Below are 9,280 nucleotides of genomic sequence, written 5' to 3'. Positions count from 1 at the left end.
TGGATCATGATTGGCACCGACGGACCCGCACCTGCCGTTCCATCGGAATTCCCGCGAGATGAGATTCCATAATTTTCTCACGATATACACACGTTACACACGCACGGAGTGCCGTCGCAGTCGCGTTTCCATCGACGCGCGACGCCGCGTGTGTTCGCCTCGGAGCGATCGGCTCAGGTCTCATCGCGGAACGTCAAAAACGTAATCATAAAGGTTAACTGGAAGATTAATAGCGGTCGGATCGCGCGTACACCGGCCCGCGGTTTTTTTAATTGACCCGTGAGCGCCGGCTGCGTGAAGAGTCGCTTCGTTCTCGATCGCCTCGATGAATGGTTACTCGCGGCGACAGAATTTTATTTCGTTCTGCTCACCTCCCCCTCCCCCTCCCCTCACCCCTCCTTTTCTCCGCGTGTTTGATTACCTACGATGCCGAAGAGACGGGCTCCGCAGATGCTGGGACCGCGAGGTGGTTCTCGCAGGCTTTGACTTTCTTCCAGGATCCTCTTCGTTCGATCACTGCACGCGGAAAGTTCGGAAGCGTTGTTGACACTCGGTGCTCGGAGACGCAGTCCTTTATGGATCACGGTAGATCTTTGTGTAATTTGATAACTGGGCTGCGGATTTTGTGCATTCATTGCGGAAATTAGCAGACGAAATGCGAAACTGTGAAGACAGATTTTAAGAGCTCGAGTATGTCATTTGTAACGTACTGAAACTCTTGAGAAACTCTTAATAAATGTTTACGGCGTTCCTGTTTGAGAAAACAGAAGATTTTAAGAGCACGAGTATGTTATTTGTAACGTACTGAAACTCTTAATAAATGTTTACGCTGGTCTCGCAATCGATGCACGCCATTTTTATTTTCCATAAAAATCCACAGTCTAATGGTAACAAAACTGTGTAGAAATGTGCTGTAGGTCACTGTATAAGACAATCAAAAAATCATTTATATGAACAATTCCACCACCCACGTTTAATAATTGAGTGGTTTACATTTCAGCTTATTGTGGGTTACATTTCTAGTAGAATAATTGAGTTATAATTAATATTGACGAGAAATGGTTGCATTCTTCAAAAACGTGGGACATATGCAGCGACAGATCGACCATGACTATGAACGTTGGAGGAGGAATAAAGAGGCCCGACAGGAAAGAAGCGAGAGGACGCGATTAATAAATTCGCGATGTCCACTTCCGGAAACTGTAAGGCGTGTCTCATTAGTTTCTTAGGGCCGGCTTAAGGAGAAATTAAACACAGCGTCCGAGGGATGGGTGGGGACCCCATACTGAGTCCCATCCTTATAATGAACGCTCGCAACATCGTCCTCAAGCGTAATGCCCGTGTACGCGACTCGGCGTGCTTCGTATGATTTCGGTGCTCGTGAGCTTTTGGACAAAGCGGTCGACCAACCCTTTGCACTCGGAACTCCGATTTATTGCCGTTAACCTCTTTAGGGACCAATCTTTCAGAAACAAATTAGTCGGTTTTAATTTCTTTGTAATTGGGTACACTTTATGGAATTTAACCCTTCAGAGAAGATGCCTGATTCTCGGTTCCTTCTTGTGCAATCGATGTTACGATGTTACCATAATATGTTCATTAATTTTTCATATTTTTCATAGCTGTTTTCGAATTCGAGAAAGTAGTGGTCTTTTGTAATAAATTTTGAAACACTCGGTAGAGTCAGTATGACTCGTCGACTTCGTCCCCGAAGGGTTAAATAATCGATAATCGAGCAAGACAACATTGGAAATAATTGTGAATGTATTAATCTTGGACGGCGGGACTTGGGTCCATTTGGACCCAGAATTACGGATGTTCTAAATTACAATTTTCCAGCAGCAGTTCAATTCATCAGTCATTTCTATTCAATTCAATGAGAAGATCAGCGTTGCCCTAAATAAATAGGTTTAAAAATATGTAAAAAATGTATGAATATCGAGAGCATCAAATGCATATGTGTGTGGCAGTATCCCCGAAGAGGTTAACTTTTCCAGGAACCATTCAACCAGTCGAGGGTTAAAAATTAACGAATGGCCGATGGGAGATTACATTAACGCGAAACAACGTGTTCAAACAGTACCCTTCCCAAAGCCGTCAGAATTAATTTCCAGCGGCGCTGAAAATCGCAATTAATCTCTGTACGTTTCTGCAGTTGATAACAATTTCCGCGATACAATTAATGACGCGAGTGCGTTATAAAATAATTTTCCCGAAGCGGTCGCGGCGCGGCGCGGGGACGCCGGTGACAAATGAATTTTCTTTCGATATTAGCGGCTTCAATTAAAGCCGCGGTTCGTAGAGACACGCTCATAACCGGCGGTCGCACCTCATCCATCAGTAGGCGAGAACGGCGCAAAAAGCATAATCGTTCTCTGGAAAGGTCCTTTACCCGCGTCGGCGACGGAAAGAAGGCCCGTCGATTTACGCGACAAAGTGACGCAGGGTCGACGAGCCTTTCGCCCAGGTTAATCCACTTGTCGGCGTTCGTGATTTAACGTGCGGTTGCACACGTTCTGTCACTCGTTGCGGAATCTCGTGAAATATTGTGATTAATACTCTTTTATCGCCGCGGCGCGTCGTTACTATGTTTCACCATCGTTCGCAATCCTTCTCCTCGGCTGTCCCTTTTTAAATATCCTTTTACGTAACCTGCTCTGCTGCGAATCACACCAGACCACCGAGATTTATCGCTGACACTATTTTTCTGCCGATCACTGTATCAGTTTACAGGCAATTAGTTGCGCAACGTAGAACCCGCCGACTCGCCATCATCTTTTCGAACTTCTTCTACTTCTTCTTCTTCTTCTTCTTCTGCTTCTTCTACTTCTTTATTTTTTCAACGTGTTTCAGAAGACCCGCACAAGACCTGGGGTCTCACTTTACAAATTGTTCTCGTGGTCGGTAATTATTTACAAAGGTGCTCTTTACAGATCTCGGGATGATCTCGACAATTACACGTTATTGTCGCTCGGTCTTCGTTTCTCGGATATTCGCAAAAATATAGCTGATACTGTACGTGATATTTTCAACGTGATGTTTCTGTTGGTTCAGGTTTTATCTAAATTAGATATACCGGGGATGGGGTGTAATGACAGAGGTCCTCTATTCAAGCTTTTACTTCACAACGCACGATTTTTAGTTGTAAAATTGAGCTACGTTTGATGTTTAACCTAAATTCAAGTTCTAGTCCCGACCTTCATATCATAGCGAATTATTAACCCTGGGGTAGTCTGGGTTAGATCTTGAGAAAAGAAATGAACGTTTACGCTGTTCTTATTGGAGAAAACAGAAGATTTTAAGAGCTCGAGCATATTATTTGTAACGTACTGAAACTCTTAAGAAACTTTTAATAAATGTTTACGCTGTTCCTATTTGAGAAAACATATAATTTTAAGAGCTCGAGTATGTTATTTGTAACGTACTGTAACTCTTAAGAGAAGAAATAAATGTTTACGCTGGTCTTGCCAAAAATAAATCTTTACTTCATAATGCACGATTTTTAGTTGTAAAATTGAGCTACGTTTGAAATTTAACCTAAATTCAAATTCTAGTCCAGACCTTCATAACATAGAAAATTATTAACCCTGGGGTGGTCTAGATCTAGGCGAAATCTAGATTAGATCCAGACTGGGTAGCTCACGGTAATCATGATAAACATAGTAATTAACATAGTATTTTAAATACAGTGAATTCTCGACATTTGTCAACAACACGGGTCTTGCCAGCGTCGTGTAAAGTGTTATGTTTACAGTCCTTAGCGTTCGAGGCCGCTGTAGTGGGGATTATTCCGCGAGGTATGTCATCCAGGCCTTGGCGACATATATAGAGAGATAACTTTTTGTTTGCGACATGCGGTTCCTTTCAAATTTTTCCTTTTCTCGATGTACAGAAGGTGTAGATGTAAAGAAAAACTTTAACAACAATTTTCTTTGTTATATACAATTTTGCGGCAAGTTTCTTTGACAAATGTCCGCCGATCCGGAAGTGTAGATTCACCCCTAGGACGGATGACCATTACTTTTTATACACCCTGTACATATGGTGCTAAATATATTTTTCTGTGTATCTTGAGCGCTAAAGAGACCATTGTTACATTATAATTAGACTGCGAATCTGTGTGCGAAGTAAAAATTGTCTGCACCACCCCCGACATGCGAGGTTCAATGAACCATGTTTTATTGCAATATAATTTGTACAACGAGGAAAGATTAGAATTAATTAAAAAGCTCCGTACTCTTAACTTTCAGCTACCAATGGATGTTTCATTGATCATAGCCAAACCCAATACCAGGGCTTGTTATCACATGTTGTCATTTTTTAAAAGCTGCGGCCTTAGTGTATAAGCGATTGGTTTATACTGTGTCTAGTATTAATGTTTTCATTATAACGTTTATGTACCTTCAGTTTTCTATTCCGTAAAAATTTTTTTTCTTCTTCTCTAGTTTGTAATCTTTGTATTGTATTCTTCATCGTGTTGAAATAAATCTCATATGAGATTGTCTATAATAAAAAAAGCAGGGTTCAAATGCATTTACTTAAGTTAACCTCACTTCCGTAAAAACAGTTTACTGAACGAGACCTATTTAACGATTAGCACTCGAATGGCCACTAAAAATTGCCGCATCATTATTCAAAATATTTTTTACATTATTAAATCTGTTTGTATTCAATAAATTACTGAACATTTCAGTGTTGTGAGAGTAAATTGCACCATTTCCGTATGTATAACATGAAAAAAAAATATATAGATGGGAAATATTCTAGGTCGGAAGAAATGTTTCGTTTTGGAGTTAAAATGCCATCGAGGGCAAAGGGTTAATACGAAGGAGCAGCCAATTAGGTTAACAGATTCGGGAACGATAATCCCCAACCTGAAGTATCGTGTACGGTATCATGGTTCGCTCCCGTGCCCCTAACTCATCCGAGAGACGATTTCCACATACTATTCGACACACGGGCCACTGTCCAAATTCATTACTAAATACCAGCGGCCGAGATCCCGGCGCGATAATTCCGTAAATATAAAAATTCGAGGCACACGGTAAATTAGAGTCGGTTTACGGCGCTGTAATGTTATCCCGCGGTTCGTCGCCGGAATTTATATCAACCCTTTTTCCCGGCACGATGTCAACGCCCTCCGGGAATGTCAGTTTCCCGGGGTGGAATGCACCGGGGGATGGGGTGAGGGGTGTGGGGGAAACCGTGCGTCCGTTATCGCGATCCATCAGCTGAAAACGCGATTTTCGTTCCGTCTACCCGCTCGGCTCCGCTCGGCACCGCTCCGCGCCGGGGCGCCGATGCTCCGGCGTAAATCACCGGGCCACGCGGAGGTTTTCCGTTGCCAGCAGGGCACCGGGGCCCCGGCGCGGGCCCCATGGCGGTGTAAATGTATAAATACCAGCCACAAATCTGCCAGCCGGCTAATTTATAAATTTCACGCCGATTTCGTAAATGCGTTTCTGATTTAGCGCGTTTAAATTATCGCTAAACCACTTCTAACTGCCCGACAGTGTAATCTCTCTCTTTCTTCCTCGAGGGGGCTCCCCCCTGTTCCTCATCCCTCCCCTCCCCTTCACTCTCTCTCTCTCACTCTCTCTCACTCGCTTTTAGCCAGCCCTCTTTACACCGTCGGTATCGCCGTATTCGATAAATGGCGTCCGCATAATCGCGAACGATACTCCTCTCGCGACCCAGCCATGAGGCTCGCGTAGATCGCCAGATAAAAGGCGACACCGTGATTTTCTGTATTTACACGGTGCGCCATTGGGCGGCCTCTTTTCCCCGTTTATCTCGCCTCGATTTACGCGAGCCCCGGTATCGTTAAGATTAATTATTCCGTGTCCGCCAGCCGGCTAAGTATACGATTTAACTGCCGGTTATTAGGCACTGTTCGTTGGAATGTCTCTTTTGTACGCTATTTGCTCGTTATCTACGCCGAGGCTTCTGGCTCCAGTGAGTAATGCCCGTTGCTGAATTTCCATGGCGAACGCTTTAATGTGTAGCATGGTGTCCCTTTAGCGGCGACCGGTCGCGAATGCCTAAGCTCGCGACATTCCATGCTTGTGTCGCTTGGCGTTCAACATTCAGCTACTCTGCATTCTTGGCGGTGGATCTGATATCTAGGGCGCTTAGTGCTTGATAGATTTTGAAAAATGATTTAGCAGCAATGGTAATTTTGGTTTCGAACCAATGTGCCTCTGGAACGAAACACAATCATTTCTTCCAAGATTGTTTTCTTGAATATTGATACGCAGTCAGTCACATAATTAATGCCACGCACTTTAAATCAGAATAACTTTTTTATAAACGGACCAAACGAAACTCGCGAAGCTCGCCGAATAATAGAATAAAAAAGGCAAAAGCAGGCTCCAGATTGTGGAAAAACTGTAATTTTCACCATTTTCAATCTTTATGATTCATACACCAATTCATTGATTTCGAGGAAAGTTTCTCAGTAAGTAACATAATTTATATGACTCTACAAGACGCATTTTTTAAATTTTCTTTTACACATTTAAATCAAAAAATTGCGAAAAGCAACTTCTATGGTACTATTTTTTTTTTCGTAATACCGACTAAACGCACCTTTTCTAAAATTTTTATTAGTCGTTTGGAAGTCGTTTGTTTCATTTATAAAAGAAGTTATTCCGATTTGTGACTGACTGTACATGTAATACAGATATACTTTTGTCTTATCTAGTATTACGCCGATATTGGCGATAGTTTTCCTTCATTGGTGGAAGAGTTTTAATTGTAATGAATAGACTGCGGATTTTATGCATTTATCACAAAAATGGATTGGTCAAATACAAAACTCTAAAGACATTAGAAGAATTCAACAATGTTCTTACATCATTTCCGGCTCATAAGAACTATTAAAAGAGGAAGTACATATTCATTTAACTCCTGTTTCTCACAATTCACCAAGTCAATTTCTGTTTTGCATAAAGATTCTCAGTCTAGTAATGAATATCTGTTTCATACGATCGCCATTTTGGTGAAGTTTCCAGTAGTTCCGGTGTTAACACTTTGACTGCCAAACTAGAAACCTCAAAAATTCCATAAAATCAAAGTAAGTTATTTATACTATAGTCGTAGTAAGTTATTTATATAAGTTAAGATATTGAATAGTCCTCCAACTTTCTTACATTTTACTGATCCTAATCGGTACAATGAATGTATAAACTTACAATATGATTATATTAAAAATTCATTTTAAAACCTGGACAAATAATTCCGCCACCCACATATGGGTCACATGACGGTCAACGTGTTAATGAAATAAAAATTGCAAAAAATTAAATGTGTGATATTGAGTAGTCCTCGAACCTTCTTGAATTTTACAGATCCCAATTAAATTTGGCACAGCAAATATATTAACGCAAAAATTCATTTTAAAATCTGGACAAATAATTCCGCCACCCACAAATGGGTGACATGGCAGTCAACGTGTTAATGAAATAAAAATTGAAAAAAATTAAATGTATGATATTGAGTAGTCCTCCAACTTTCTTGCATTTTACAGATCCCAATCAAATTTGGCACAACGAATATATTAACGTAAAAATTCATTTTAAAACCTGGACAAATAATTCCATTAGTCACATATGGGTGACATGGCAGTCAACGTGTTAATGAAATAAAAATTGAAAAAAATTAGATGTATGATATTGAGTAGTCCTCCAACCTTCTTGCATTTTACAGATCCCAATCAAATTTGGCACAGCGAATATATTAACGTAAAAGTTCATTTTAAAACCTGGACAAATAATTCCGTCAGTCACATATGGGTGACATGGCAGTCAACGTGTGAAAAAAGCGTCGAGCATAGAAAAGGCTTTCACCGCAAGCTGCGCCGTTCGCGGCAGCGCCTCAGTGTCCACATTCTCCCACTAAATTACGGTCCGGTGGACAGTCTGGCGTCATCAATTAATCCCGTTCCAGATTTACCCTCCCAGGTCGTTCAGTCTATGAGAAGCTGTCGGTCCCTCCTCCGTCGGCGTGCTCGCCGTGCTGGTGCGCGTCTAAGCGTGTAGCCTGCAATCCACCTGTCTATTCATTAAATTACCGTACGCTTGACAGTCCCCATTGGCGAAATGAAGCTCATTCAGGGGTCGCCGGCGATCAACGCGAAACGCGTCGCTGCGGCAGCGCTCGTAGATCCCGTGGTTTCGCGTGGTTGCCGCGCACGATGGATCGATATCGAGCCGTCGATACTCTGTCTCCTGGTCGTCCCGGCAGTCACTCGGCTCATAGAGGGTAATTGAAAATTATTTGGTAATACGGGTGATCGATTGCGACCCGTTAACTCGGTCGTACATCACCCGCGTTCGGAGAGAGAGACTCTCCCGTGTCCGAGGGCTGCCTCTCTCCCCCGTCCTTCCCCCTCTCGGGCCCACGGACGTTTCTATCTCTTTCTTTTTTTTTTTTCGTACCGCGGGTGGATCGGGCTCCTCGGGCCCAGGCAGGCCTTACACCGAAGGCGTCTTAGCGCGGGGTCAAGTCGACCAATAAATCCAATACGCCACGGTTCGTCCCGCGCGAGAGCAGCAGTTTTACAATTCATGAATTTATTATGGGCACCACCGAGAATACCGCGGGGCCTCCGCTATTGATTTATCGTTACGGTTGGCCGGCCACGAGGAGAGCGGGCCCCATCCTCGCCGCGGTACGCTCCTGGCGGGGGAGTGCGGCGCGAAGAAAATTAAGCTCACCCCCATTCGCGAAACGCCGTTCCTTTGTTTCGATTCGTGGCTGCGAGGTCCGCGAGCCGTCTAATCTACCTTGTCAGGAAATCCAGATACGATCGTGTGGCTCTCTCGTTGATCCATCGGAGCACCGGCGCGGCGCCCCGGGATCGACGAGATCCATCAAATCCGTCCGAAAGCGGAAGCAACGGGCCCGGCGCGGCGGTGCGCGCGGCGTGCGCTCGCGGAAAAACCGCGACGGTTCCCGTCCGAGGGTATCGTCCCGCGAGAGAGGAGGATGTTCCACGCGGCTGAGGGAACCCGGGGTCGAATCAGTACCGCGGACTTACCGTAGAAATCCCGTAGTTCATTAATCAAGCAACGCCCGGAGTCGGAATGCCTTCGTATTTCGAGAGTTGCAGTCCATTTATCACGGCGGAAACGTATTTGTAGGCAGTGGCTGTGCCCGCTTCGCTAACAAGTGGATACGCTGTCCCCGCGGATGATGTAGCACCGGCTAGGCACGGGCCCCCTACGGCGCCTGACACCTCGAACCTTACAACCTTCGAACCAAACTCTCCCGCAACCCC

Source organism: Halictus rubicundus, chromosome 2, assembly GCF_050948215.1.
Source record: "Halictus rubicundus isolate RS-2024b chromosome 2, iyHalRubi1_principal, whole genome shotgun sequence".
Classification (NCBI taxonomy): Eukaryota; Metazoa; Arthropoda; class Insecta; order Hymenoptera; family Halictidae; genus Halictus; species Halictus rubicundus.
This window is presented reverse-complemented; position numbering follows the sequence as displayed.